Below are 14,811 nucleotides of genomic sequence, written 5' to 3' on the forward strand. Positions count from 1 at the left end.
GCATTGATGGTTTGGGAGACGATGGCTTCAGGGTATAGAACCAGCCTTGATAGTACCAGCATTGATGGTTTGGTAGACAATGGTTTGAGGGTATATAATCAGCATTGATGGTTTTGGAGACAATGGTTTGAGGGTTTAGAACCAGCATTGATGGTATGGTAGACAATGGTTTGAGGGTTTAGAACCAGCATTGATGGTTTAGAAGACAATGGTTTGAATGTATTTGTGTTTGCATGGGAATCTTAAGTATGAAAGAAGAGTGCAGCATAAACAGGTGAGAAGGGATAGCTGTGCTGTTTTAAAGTGTAGCACTGGGAGATGATGAAAATAAAGTAGTTGAAGGTTAAAGTAATGATTTGTGATGGAATAGAAATTGAAAAACCCCAAAACAGCTGGGTGGTGGTCTGACACAGGGCTGTTATTTCGTAATCCTAAATCTGAGAGTCCACCCTCAACGATGTTATATAGTAATCAAAACTAAAACACATTTTGCAGACTTAACACATTTTGAAAAAAGTCAAAAGGTTTTGTAAAGGGAAAGGTTATGTTCTCAAACACAAACGTAAAGTATGTGAGGAAAATTACAGGGAATACAATCAACACTGGGCCGAGAAGTCCCAACAGTTGCGAACAAATGAACATCGAAAGTGAACCAAACAATAAATAAACCCAAATTAGCACAGTTAGTCAACAGTCAACAGGAAATGTTATTATAGAGGAGATCTTGCAATACTATTTAACAGGCACAGTTTAGCTCCAGGCTTGAAATGAAAGGGAAAAACCAACTTAGGAACTGGCTGGATTACCGGTGACAAAATACTTGTTTATGGACAAAATAACACAGCATGACAAAAGGAAGGCACCAATGATTATCTGTGGGGCTTGTGCCCAGTGCGAGGACACACTTGCCAACACAGGTATGAATCAAACTTGGCAAGCCCTTATAAACCTCCGATCATAGGGTTTTTCGTTTATTGCTTCTTGCTCCAGGTGCATCTGTCCTACACCCTTTAGTTCACATTAAGACTAGAGAGTACACACTGTGGGCCTTATTCACAAAGGTAACTTACACTTATGAATAATTTACACTTCTCAGTACCTTTACTGCTCCAAATGTAAATTTACTCAGACCCTATGTTTACAACTTCCCTTCACAATCATAGCTGCCCGGGAATTCGGATCTCTACATATGAAAACTGACATGCGGCATTGGCCTTGGATCTAATGTCATGGCGCTGGCATGGAACTGGCTGGATTACTAGTGAAAAAATACTTGTTTATGGAAAAAATAATAAAGCATGACAAAAGAAAGGCACCATGGATTATCTGTGACGCTTGTGTCCAGTGCAAGGACACGCTTGCCGACACAGGTATGAATCTACCTTGTTCCTTGCTCCAGGTGCATCTATCCTACACCCTTTAGTTAACATTAAAACTAGAAAGTACACACTGTGGGCCTTATTCACAAAGGTAACTTACACTTATGAGTAATTTACACTTCTCAGTACGTTTACTACTCCAAATGTAAATTTACTCTAAAAGTGTAATTTACACTCAGATTTTGTGAATATCAAGAAAGTAGTCATCTTACTCAAAAGTGTGTTATTTTTGTAAATCAGGCCCTATGTTCACAACTTCCCTGCACGTAATTGACAAAACTGTGAGCTTGCATTGAGAAGAGAAGGGGTAAGCTGGAACAATAACAGCTTTCGTATGTCAGACATACAGTAAAAATTGGGCTAAAAATGTTACCTAAAATAATACAAAAAGATTTGGAGCCAGATTTACTAACAATAGGAATTCCAATTTCCTAATTGTGTTTCTCCCCTGAATCTCAATTAGGAAATCTGTAATGTATGAAACTCTCTTGCGTTTCCTGAGTGATTCCTAGTGGGTTGCAAGTAGACCTACCTCATAAATATTAATGAGGTTGGTCGCAATTTGCGACCCATTAGGAATTCACAGCATCATAGATGGTGGACTGCAGAGGCCAACATACCACCATGTCTGTGATTGCATTTAAATAAAGCAGTCTTTTGTTTTTTAAAGTAACCCATTTTCGTTAAAGGACAATGGGATGCGTTTAAAAAGAAAAAATGAAACTTTGCACTTTCATTTTTTAAGAGTAGCTCTCAAAAAATATTTATTTTACAGTCTCAAAGGGGAAGAGGACATACTTTTTCTACAGTCTCAAAGGGGAAGGGGTTCCCACTCAGTGGCGTAACGAAACTTGAGGGCCCCCCCCTGCAAAGCACATTGAGGGGGCCCCCCAGGCGGCCCAGCCCACCACCTACCACTTTGCCTCACCACCCAAAAATCTGGCATATTTTGATTTGAAACCTCCAACATTTAAATGAAATGCCTCTATATTGTCTTTCTCAAAGTTCTAATGAGAAAGTGGGAAACACTCTTAACATATAAGCTACACCATTTGTAACAATAATGACAAAAGCAGATTATTTAACTGAGGCAGCAATCAGAACAATGCCAAGGAGCGATTCTATTGTCTCAGGACCTTCCTCTGGCTGAAGAACAACTATATGTGAAACTTTGAAAGACAAACCCAAACCTGCAATTCCATAAAAACATGACTGATAATATACACCTGTGCCCATTCAAGAATTGGCTTTGCCCCTTGCTTCCCCAGTGGCCATCACCGACCTAAGCCTCAGATAACAAATTAGAGAAGCGAGAACAAAAGTCCTTAGTTGACTGGGCTATTGAAACCAGGGGGCGCTACTAGACCCGAACTTCAGTGGGCTAATACTCCCAGCCAGGGCTGTCTCTAGCACTGGTCGCACATGGTGCAACAGTCTTTTTTGGTGCCCCCTCCCCCATGTCCTCCTTTTCCATGAATTCCCTCACTACCACTCACCAACAATGCACCTCATCTCTCTATAGCACCTTTCTGACAAACATTTTATGGTTTTATAGCGCTACTCATAGTTTACTCACCCTCAGTTCTGTGATCTGCATAGTACACGTTCTTTGTAGCAGGCACATTATTCTTCTGTGCTTTGTGGGTGGTAGAAGTGCCCATGTGAACCCAGTGAGTGATGCGACAGTGTGAGAGTAGGGTAAGAGGAGTGACTGCAGGGTGAATGAGGTGACCATATGAACTTGGGTGCAGATGTAAGTGCAGAGTGGGACGAAAGAATACATGGTTAGTGATGGGCTTGTTTGAGTGAGATTGCAGTGCAGATTGAGCAGTGAGGGGGACAGGTGAGTGAAGTGTGACATGAGTGCAGACTGAGTAGTGTGCTTGTGGGACTGTAGGGTGAGGTACAGGATGAACAGCGCAAGTGCATTGTGAGTGCAGAGTGATCACTGTGAGTACAGAGTGAGCGGATGAATGGTGGGAGTACATGGTGATCTGTGTGAGTGCATTATGATTGCTGTGAGTGTAGGGTGAGCATAAAAGTGAAGGGCGAGAATAAGGAGTGAGTTGTCTGAATGCAGGGTACATTGCCAGACACTTGAAGTAACTCATCATGTTACTGACAGTAGTGTAAGAATTTCAGATGTAAGTTAAACCCAGTGGTCGAAGTGGGGGAAAACAAGTAGGGGAACTGTGGGCGGAGAATCAGAGGGCGGGAATAACCTGTGGGTTGGGTCAGTGGGCAGAGTCAGAGGTGTGGCAGAAAGAGCAAAATATCCAAATTGTTTGTATTTGTTTCCCATTTCACTAACCGGTTTCAGCTTATTACGGTTTTTAATTTAACCAATGGCTACACATGCTTATTTAAGGTTTAATGTGTTATTGACATTAAAATAAATTCACAAAGTGGGATACGTTTCCAATCACAGAATGTCCCAAATATCCTTAAAAGTAGAGTCAAGTCAAATGATCTTTATTCGGAGTAAAAAACGTCCATAAAAGTACAGTATACATACAAATTCTTCATGATTAAAACAACAGGTACATCATATTAGTGCAATAATAAACAAATAATGGTTTGTACAGAAGTTATATTAAAAGTTTAAAAATATCATTTCATAAAAAGGGAGCTTTAACATGTACAATCATAACAGGCACCCATCAGAAATGTGCCGAAAAGGTTTTGTGCAAAAAATGCAATTTTAACTCTTTTCATCATGCTACCTCCATAGAGGTACGGGAGCGAACTGCGGCTTTAAGGAAGCTGCTTGCACAAAATGTCTCCTCATCTGACTTCAACATTCGAAAAGTTTGTAATGCCAAATTAAAGTCTCTAATTTCATGTCTACGACAATACGGCATTAAATAACGGGTGGTATACAACCGGTAAAAGTTACAGAAAAAGAAGAAGTGCACCAGGCTTTGTTTACCTCCCGTCAAACAGGGACAGTCCAGCTCATCAAGATGTTTATTATATCCCAAGGGGAAATTTAACAGATTCACAATACTGCCATCCCGAAAACGGAACAAAAGGCTCCTGTTCCATCTGCCTAATGTAGTAAGCAGATATCTCTGTGGTGTCACTAATATACCAGCATTAGAATCAAAAAGTGAGAGGTACTTAGTAACGGATGGCTTTAGGTTTTCAAGTCGTGTCCATTCTGTATTATACAGGCTGTACAGAGTCCCTTTCATTTTGTTCTTGTGGGAATGATCTATGGTGTTAGGGGAAGTAAATAAAGAACCAAACCCCGCACTAGTGAGACTTTTTTCGACCGCGTTCAGCCATGGAATATGATGGGACCTATCGCTTTGTAAGCAGTCCATTAATATTGTGCGCCTTAGAATGGCTGAAGAATTAAGCCAAATTTTTAGCCAAAATAGTGCTGGTCTTGATCGAATAAAGTCTTCTATATACGGGAGGTTAAGTTCTTTATGGCAGACATACGTTGCAGCAGAGACAACTCCCCCCAATACTTTTCTACAAAATCTGTTTTCCTCAGATTGAATAGGAATGCAGTTGGAATATCCCCACACCTCTGATCCATACGTGCCAGTGGGTTGGCACTGGGTGCGATAAATCTTTATAGGAGAGGAGACAACATCTGCATGTCTGGGTTGACGAAGGGAAAGAACTGAATTAATAGATTTCCCAATCTTGTTTCTCCCATACGCAGCATGCGGTTGCCAGGATCCAGAATTTGAAAAAAGTAGTCCCAGATATGGAAAAGTGCTTGTGCTTTTTAGGGTGTTTTCTCCAGATTTGATTGTTGTAATATTATATCTTTTAGGGCCGCAATTCATGATATACGATTTATTAATATTGGTGGATAAACCCAAGTCTGCCATAAAGGAGACAAAGCCCGAAGATACGTAAGGCATTGGGTGTGCGGCCCATAAGCACGGCATCGTCCGCATATAATAGGGCGGGAATAGGGGTGCCGTTAATGATAGGAACATCATTAGTAAAAGTGCATAGAGTGTTACTCAGCTCATTAATGTACAGGATAAAAAGCAGGGGGGCGAGCACACAGCCATGTCTAACCCCCCTACCAATTAAAATGTCCTTAGAAAGCTCTCCCTCGCTATTGATGCGGACGCGGGCTTTCAAGTCCCTATGCAAATAGGAGAGAACATAAACCAGAGAGTCATCTAAACCATATTTAAGGAGTATTGACCATAACCGTGAGCGATTAACAAAATCAAAAGCAGAACTCAAATCCATAAAACCAAAATACAAGGGGGACTTTTTAACTATAGTGTATTTTGCTGTTTTCAGACTTAAGTTCAAACATTGCTCAACAGTGCCCACATTGGATCTGAAACCGAGCTGGCATTGGTGTAAAAAATCATTATCGTTTGCCCAGCTATTTATCCTCTTGAAAAGCACCCTCCCAAGAACCTTTAGGGTGTTGTCGATCAGTGATATCGGGCGATAGCAGCTGGGGTCGGATCTATCGCCTTTTTTAAATATCGGAACGATAACACTGTTGGACCATGAGTCTGGGATGGAATTATCAGATAAATTGATGAAAAGGTTACAAAGGGGAGGTGCCCAAAAACTAGTTTCAGATTTGATTTGATCTATTGAGAGACCATCAGGGCCCGGGGCTTTATTGCCTGCGCTTTCTGATATGGCGTCCTCTACGCAACTCAATCTTCAACGGCCTAACTGGGAAGGCAATATCAATGGTGGGCCCTGAGACAGCATAGATTTTAGAAAAGTGCTCGGCCCATGTATCCCCCGTGATGTTACAATTGATAGGTGTTAGATTAGAGCTGAATGCTCTAAGATCTTTAACCTCCCTCCAAAACCCGGTGGTGTCTTTAGGGCGGCAGTGCGTACGAGAGCCTTAAAAGTAGAATCACAAGCCATTTGCCTCCCAGCAATGGAGTTTCTATCATCAGCCCTTCTCTTCCCTTTTCCCACAAGAGCAGTTCAAACATGAATGGCAAAATATCCTTGTTTGCAAATGTTTTCCACATAATTATGGCTCTGCCATATTTGCCATAATACATCATCTGCTGTATAATCTGACGATTTTAACTAATAAATTGTTTATAGCACAAACAGTTCAAAAGTTACTAAAAAATGTGATTTGTGCTGCTATGAAGTGTAGGGCCCTCTGCAAAGGTTGACTGGTCGCCTTTTTCACTGCTGCACTTGTATGTTCCACTGGCACTAATAAGGGAAAATCTTTGCAGAGACTGTTAGCATGTGTAAAAATGTAAAAATAATAAAGTATTAGAAAATGTACAGCACCACTAATACCAGTGTAGGGTGACAGAGCACTTTACATCACACACAACACATAGACAATATATTATACGTGTGTAAATCACTGTATAGGAAATGTTACATAAGACAAAGAACTACCTCACTTTTAGATGGTTGGTAAAGACATGGCTGTTCTCCCAAATCTAATTTTTCTTAGGTGCTGTTGTCTCTCTTGTTGCTCATCCTCGCGCTGGTATACCCCGTTGCTGGGGCAGCCATGCGCACTACAAATATTTTTAACATTAACATTAACTACAAGGTGTAGGAGTCACATGACAACCATACTAGTAGGCAGCATAGTTTAATAGTGATTGGTCTGGAGAAACACAAACTCAGAATTTAAAATGTAATGCTATGGTAAGGGGTTCTCTTTACGAATCAGAAGTGATTTCAACCCAAATGAACCCTTTTTTGCAACATTTAGTTTACTTTAGTAAGTTAGTTGGTTTTCATATTTTAAATGTTTTATTCCTTATCACCTCGAGGCTGCACTTAGCAACTGAAAAAATTCAGAAAAAGATGAGATTTCCAGCAAAAGTTCTTTTTTGGATCCATTTCACAGGGGAGCAAATAAACCAAAGGAGGAAAGAGAAGGTAATACCTGTTTCTTGAAGTCTCAAAACGGGTGACAGGAAAAGGTGACTGCTGCCGCCCTGGGTGAGCAGAGCTGCCCCCGCCCGCCCCCTTCAGGACTGGCCTCACCTCACACTGGACTGTGATTTACATTTGCTTGTCTGCAGTCGAAGCCAGAGCTGAAGGTGTCCTTGGGCATGGCCTCGGCGGAGTGAGGGGGCAAATGTCAGGCCCATTGCTTTCTTATCTTACCACCTTCCTTGTGCCCTTTACAACCAGTGCCTTTTCGACATCAGCAGTACTCTGAGCAACGGAAGCTGTACAGGCGCCGGCGCGAGAGGAGGGGGCGGTTGGGCTGGGGACTCGGCGAGAGTGCACGCTACTGATCCCTCCCGGCCTTTTCAAAGTTGTGCATGCCCCGGGGGCTCCGGTTGTTGCACATGTTAGCCCGGACCCTGCCTGCCTGCGCATTGTGATCTAGAAGAATTTAATGAATCCAGAGCTCTCAACAAGTAGGAAAATAAATAAAAAAGCACAGCTTCACTTCACTACAGGGATCTCTGCGCTGCACTTGCTGGCTCTGCTGAGGGGCCCCCCCATCACAAGGCCCCTGGCCCCCGGGCTAAGCATGGGCGGAAAATCCGTTTCGCTCGCGGATTCTGTGGATTTTCGGTAAATTCGCAATCCGCGAGATTCGCGAATCTCCCGCAAAATCCGCAAATCCGCGAGCAGCGGATTTTGTGGCTTGCTCGCACTGTTCACGTGAGTTCGCTGGTTCCCAGTACAACTTCGCGCCCCGCGAATAAGCGCTAAATTGCAGAAATACGATCTTAGCAAAACTGAAACTACTTACCAGGTTCAAAAGTTCAGGATCATCATTAGTAGCCATTTCCTGTAGTGCTTCCTGAGGGGCCCCTCCAGAGTTCAGTTGCCAGTTGCAACTATTATGTGACCCTGCTCTGAACCTCAGAATAGTTACACATATTCCACAAAGGTCCTGAATTACAGCTAAGGGAGACAAGCAGGAGCCAGGCTGGAAGTTCAAATCCATTAATCAGCCCCTAATTCATTATTGTCAGTTGGGGCAGGTGTTGTACTAATTTTGCAACAATGAAAGCACCTAGCAAGTGCAAAAGATCACTAATCAGGAAGCACTAAGGAAGCAGGTGCCAGCTAAAAAAATATTCTGTGACACATTAATCAGCCCCAAATTAATTCAGGTCACTTGAGGCAGGGAAGGTGTGCTTTGCTTTGCCACAATAATGTACACTGACTGGACAACCAGAGGGTGCTGTGATGAAACAGAGGGTGGCATGGGTGGGCCAGAGGGTGGCATGAGTAGTCAGAGAGTGGCAGTGGTGACAGAGAGTGGCAGTGATGAAGAAGAGTGTCCCAAACAGGCTGGACACGTAGAAACAACAAGTTCGCAAAACTTGCGACCCGACAGGTAAGTTCGCGTTTGCGAAATTGTACAAAACTCTCGTGAACTGGCAGAAACCCGTGCGAACACAAAAAAAAAATCCTCAAATTCGCGAGAATTCGCGGATTTTGCGGATTGCGAGTTCGCAAATCCGCAAAATTCGCGAACGCGAGATTTGCAAAATTCGCCCATGCTTACCCCGGGCCCCAGGGCCACCCCCGAACGCGAGGGCTGCGGGGGCCTGTGTTACGCCCCTGTTCCCACTCCTTCCCATTTGCAAATGGGTTACCACCTTCTTCAATGAGTCCGTAAAAAATGAATGTTTTGCAAATGTAATTTGGTCACAAAATATTTATTCATCCCATTCAGATTTGGTATTTAGAAGGGACACCCTAAATTAGCCCCTTCTAAACAGGGCCAGACTGGCTACAGGGAAGTTGTGTGTGCTGCCGAGCTGGGGGCTAATTTCTCTGTGGTGGGGGCTTATTTCGTTGATGGGGACCTGCGTGCACATAGAAATAAAAAAAGCAAAACAAAATTCGTTTTTCACACGCAGGTCCCTATCAACGAAAACAGCCCCCAGATCGGCAGCACACACAACTGCCCGGTAGGCAGTCCGGCCCTGCTTCTAAATACCAAATCGCAAAGCCAAATTGCGAGTCAGTAACTTATTATTGAACCGCATTTGTGTTTTGTATATATGTAAAAGCATTTTTGCAGTCAGAAACTACGCGATTAGCTGTTTCCAAAAGCATACATGCTTCGTACATGTGCCCATTGGTCCTCAGAGGAACATGCAGAAAGTTCCAGAAGGCAGCTGTGCCCTCTGAGAAAAACAGGCTTTGAGGTTGAGCAGTTCCGAATCTTTGTATCACCGAGAACAGAGAGCTCCTACTTCTGAATTCCTTTTTTTCCACTTGAAATAGCGGATAACATGGCTAAACAAGCATTTACAATGCAATGGTTTCGCCTTTGGAAAAGTTAGAGCTATTGGCATTGTAAATGACAACATTTGTATTCATGTGTTGGTTTTGAAAACAGATAAATAAATGGCATTGTCATTTACATTGCCATTAGTTTGATCTCTCGCAAATGTGAGACCTATTGCATTTGCACCCACACACATACACAGAGCCAGCCGCACACACAGAGCCAGCCGCACACACAGAGCCAGCCCCACAAACACACAGAGCCAGCCGCACACACACACACAGCCAGCCGCACACACACACACAGCCAGCCGCACACACATACACAGCCAGCCGCACACACACACACAGCCAGCCGCACACACATACACAGCCAGCCGCACACACACACACAGCCAGCCGCACACACAGCCAGCCGCGCACGCACACACAGCCAGCCGCGCACACACACAGCAAGCCGCACACACACACACAGAGCCAGCCGCACACACACACACACAGAGCCAGACGCACACATACAGAGCCAGCCGCACACACACACACAGAGCCAGCCGCACACACACACACACAGAGCCAGCCGCACACACACACACAGAGCCAGCCACACACACACAGAGCCAGCCACACACACACAGAGCCAGCCACACACACACAGAGCCAGCCGCACTCACACACACACAGAGCCAGCCGCACACACACACACAGAACCAGCAACACACACAGAGCCACGGTTTTACTAAACATGGTAAACATCCGAGATAATTCAAACTACAAGTCATCTGCCTAGATCAAAGCTCATTGAAGATAGCTGGAAAAGTATTTTACTAGAAGTCAAACTACCCTGTGCTCCTGGCAATAAGCTATGTCGTGTAAGCTGCGCATTCGAGCCTGCCCCCTCTGTTTTAAGTCTAAACTGCCCTCGGAGCATGCCCAAAATAGTTCCGCTGAGGGAGGGGTGTGCGAAGCTCTGGAGTCTCCCGCCTAAACAGTGCGCCTTACCTGATGCCACTGGCCCCGGTTGGCCACGGTCGGCATGCCGCTCTAGAACCCTGTGGCCACCCGGCAAGGAGACAAGCGCCCTATGGTGAGAATATTAAAAAACAAAGCATTTCTGCGTAGCTTGACTAACTCGCAGGGGGGAGTTTGAACCTGGCTTCCGACTGCACATCCTGTGCTCTACTACTGAGCAATAGCCCCGGTAACCATCGATTCCCCCCCCAGAGCAAGTTTCTCCAGGCCTTATCAGCCTTGCCCCCATGCTTACCTCCACTGCCTGCGGACTAGTCTTCGGGGGCACCGCCGCCGGCTCTGCCCCCACTCAGCGGTTGGCGCCTTACAGCCGCCAGCCCTTTTGTCGCGAGGCAGGGTCAAGAAACACGGACAGCGGGAGGGGGGCGGGAGAAACACGGACAGCGGGAGGGGGCGGGAGAAACACAGACAGCGGGAGGGGGGCGGGTTAACGGCAAGTTGTTGGTGTCCCCAGATCCTACTTTAAAAAGAGGAACGTCCAATTCATGAAGGAATTCAACGGCCATCTCATCCATGCCGATCTCCTTGGCGTACTTCTTCAGCTCCCTGTACTGATCGTGGCTAAACTCCAGGTGGCGCTTGTGGTCTCCATATGTCTTTCCCCAGGAGTGCTTGGAGGTGTAAGGTCTCTCCAAAGCAGTGTTAAATTTATGCTCGAGTTCACTCTTCTGAAATTTGGCGCAATCTTCTCCACACTCCTTCACCATCTTAATCATGTTCTTGGCGATGTGCAGGTCCCCCTGGTAGTTCTGCCCAATTTCGGCAATGATGAAGCAGGGGTGGTCGCCGCCGATGGCACGGCCCGGGCACAGCTGGAACTCCAGAGGCATGGCTGGAGCTGTGTGTAGAGCCCGTGGGTTGCTGGTGCTACAGTAGCCGTGAGCAGTCTGAGTCCCGGGCGTGACTGCCAGCCAAGGATCTTCCACGGAGGAGAGCAAAGCACACGGACAGTGGGAGGGGGGGCGGGAAAGTCACGGACAGCGGGAGGGGGCGGAACGGACAGCGGGAGGGGGGCAGGAACGGGCACACGAACAGCGGGAGGGGGGCAGGAACGGGCACACGGACAGCGGGAGGGGGGCGGGAATGGAGAGCGGGACATCGCGCAACCCACCCATGCAAAGGACACTTCCGAAATGGTGGAAAACAAAGCTCTAAAAAAAATAAATAAACACCGCCCACCGCCGCATGACGATAGCATGGGGGCGGGATGAGTAAAAGTGGCCGGAACGCCCACAAATCTGCTCCGGCCATGACGGACAGATCTCTGTTCCAATGGCTAGCCTCCATTTATGGAGCTAGCCAATGAAATAGCGGGGTGGGACATGAGTACACATCTCTAGACATAAGCTTTCGCCCTGCGCGAAAGTCTGCTGCGCAGCCTTTCGGCGAGGCGAAACCTAAAAAGGAGCCCAAAGTAGTTTGCAATTTGATGTTTATTTTTTTTGCCACTGGTAAACAAATTCTCAGTATGTGGCAGAGAATTATGAAAGAGTTATTCTCCCCTCTGCACTTTATATCAATTGACCATGGGGGTGCATATTTACACCTTTCACTACTATCTGCTACTTTAAGCATCAAGATTAGGGCACAGGGTTGCATCAATTTTTTGGGTATTTGTTAGGCCACGCAGAACCTGATTTGCATGGCTTTTTATGACTTTGTAAAAAACGTAAAGCAACACAGCAAACAGTGCTGCCTTTGATTGCCTTCTACCAGGGAGGTGCTACATGGGTGGAGTATTGGAATTTCCATGCATCCACCCATGTATTCTAAGGCAAACACATGTTATGAAGTCAGTAAACATGTGTTTTCCCAGAATGGTGTGCCAAACCAAAGCAGGTGTAATGAGGAGTAATACCTTTATTTCTCCATGCTAATTTCTCTTTGCATTTGAGGGCATTGTGCAGCGCTCATACAGAAAAGAATAAGCCTTCTAAATTTGTGTTTGTTTTTGTGCAGGAAGATATTCCTTCCTGCACAGAAACTCTCATAACCACAATGCATGAGCCTTGCATCATGGTGCAAGTGTACCTGTGATGGTGCTAGGCAGCCAGAAGTGCACCAGCCCTACGAGAGAGAACTGTGCCCTATCTTAGTATAGATGGCACATTTCTGCTATCCCCCAATGACGTAACACAGAACAGCAACTTCCCCTGCTGTGAAGCATTGCGTCAAAGTGTAGTAACTTGTGGCCTAGGTATTGGTGCTGTGTCATGGTGGGCTGAACGGGCCCAGCGCAGAGCTGACTGCTTATTAATGTATGTGCTTGCATTGTCTAAAGTGCAGTCATGTAACCCAATATTTCTCCTAGTTATTGCACTATTTTAGACAGCACAACTCAGAAAAGGCCCCCCTTGCTCACTGTTTCCGACCTTAACAGTCTGAAAATCCAGCTGTGTGTAACTCAGAGAACTAGTGTCTTCAATTAATTAATCTTACACACTACAGACTAACCAGGCATTCAGCTCTAGGCTGAGTCAGTGCAGCCCATAATAATATAATACTTGGGTCTCAATATCAGATTGCACAAACTGATTCATTTGCACTGAATGAGCACTTTTGAACATTTTCCTTCCTAAATGGCCATTCACCATTTAAGATTATAGTTCCACCTCTTGTGAAGTTGACATAACCGTTGTTTCGTGAACCTTGAGGAAATATATAACATTGGTTAGATCTTCCATGATGTCGGGGGTGATTCCATACTTAATGTAACGACTGATACCATTAATGAACCTGAAGGAACAAACGTAGGTACTCAACATTCAAGAAAAGTGTGTTTGGATAAACTATTGAGTTGTTAATATTGTCAGACAGAAATATTGGAAATGAAATATTGTGATACAAAAATATCGTTATGCAAAACTATTGTAATGTAATGTAAAAGACACTTCTATAGCGCTACTTTCACTCCAAGGAGTATCTTGGCGCTCACCCAACCCAGATGGAGGGGTTGGAGGGAAAAGGATGACCTGCACACTACACCACATATTACACCAACGCCCTACATGCCGCATCGGATAGAGAGAAGACCCAAGTTTTTAGTGCCTTCCTGAAATGGGTTTCTTGGGACAGTGATCGTAAAAAGGGCGGGAGCTTATTCCAGGCCTTGGTACCTAATACAAAAAGGGATTTGCCACCTTTTGTTACCGGCTTGAATCGAGGAATTGTAAGTAGATTCTGACTGGCAGACCTCAGACAGCGTGTCGGGTGGTATCTTTTAAAACCATTGCATAGGTATTTTGGACCTTGCTGATGGAATGCCCTGAAGGTAATTATAAGGATCTTAAACAGGATTCTTTTACCTATTGGTAGCCAGTGGAGTGTGTTAAGTGCTGCTGAGGCTGAAGACCTGTGAGGCCAGCATAATACAAGGCGGGCCGCTGCATTTTGGACCATTTGTAACCTGTGGAGAACGGTTTTGTTAGCTCCAGCATATAAGCCGTTACAATAGTCCTACCTGGAATTTATTAAGGCCACTGCAACTGTGTTTCTGGCCGACAACGGGAGAAGATCGAAGAACTTCCTCAAAGCTTTTATAATCTGGAAGCACGTCCCAGCTACTGCCACCGCTTGATGTTTAAAAGACAGTTGGTCATCGAATTTGATGCCCAAATTGCGAGCAGATGTAATTGTGTTGGGAGGGGCTTCTGCATCCGCAGGCCAACACATTTTTGGGGAGAACAGATTATGACTCCCAAATGGCAGGATTTCTGTTTTTCCAGCATTACATTTTAAATGATTGTTGGTCATCCATTTAAATGTTGCTGCTAGACATTCCTTAAGATCTTCCTCGGCACCCGGCCGTTCCCTATCCAACACCAGGATGAGTTGGGTGTCGTCGGCATATGATATTGAACTGATCTGAAATGATGCGATCAGTTCCACTAGGGGTACCATGTACAGATTAAAAAGTACAGGACTTAGACTCGAGCCCTGAGGGACCCCTGAGCTGATGACCTTTGCTTCAGACTGGTATTGACCCAACACTGTGACTTGGCGTCTACTGCTAAAGAAATTCCTGAGCCAGGCCAAGACCTGCCCCCCTATCTCTGCGGCAGCCAAATGGTCCACTAAGATGTTATGTGAGACCATATCGAAGGCTGCCGACAGGTCAAGTAGGATTAGGACAGCCTTCTTTCCCTGATCCATGGCCGCTCGTAGGGTCGCTGCTGTACATAGCAGGACCGTCTCGGTAGAGTGT

At 45.1% G+C, this 14,811-nt stretch overlaps 1 pseudogene; it reads right to left on the minus strand.

Moving 5' to 3' along the window:
- LOC147669086 (N-acetylneuraminate-9-phosphate synthase pseudogene) overlaps window positions 1-11,437 on the minus strand; it is a 70,016-nt pseudogene extending 58,579 nt beyond the window's left edge.
- Between the last annotated feature and the right edge of the window lie 3,374 nt (window positions 11,438-14,811).

This window comes from Lissotriton vulgaris, unplaced genomic scaffold (genome assembly GCF_964263255.1).
Source record: "Lissotriton vulgaris unplaced genomic scaffold, aLisVul1.2 SCAFFOLD_383, whole genome shotgun sequence".
In the NCBI taxonomy this organism is placed as follows: domain Eukaryota; kingdom Metazoa; phylum Chordata; class Amphibia; order Caudata; family Salamandridae; genus Lissotriton; species Lissotriton vulgaris.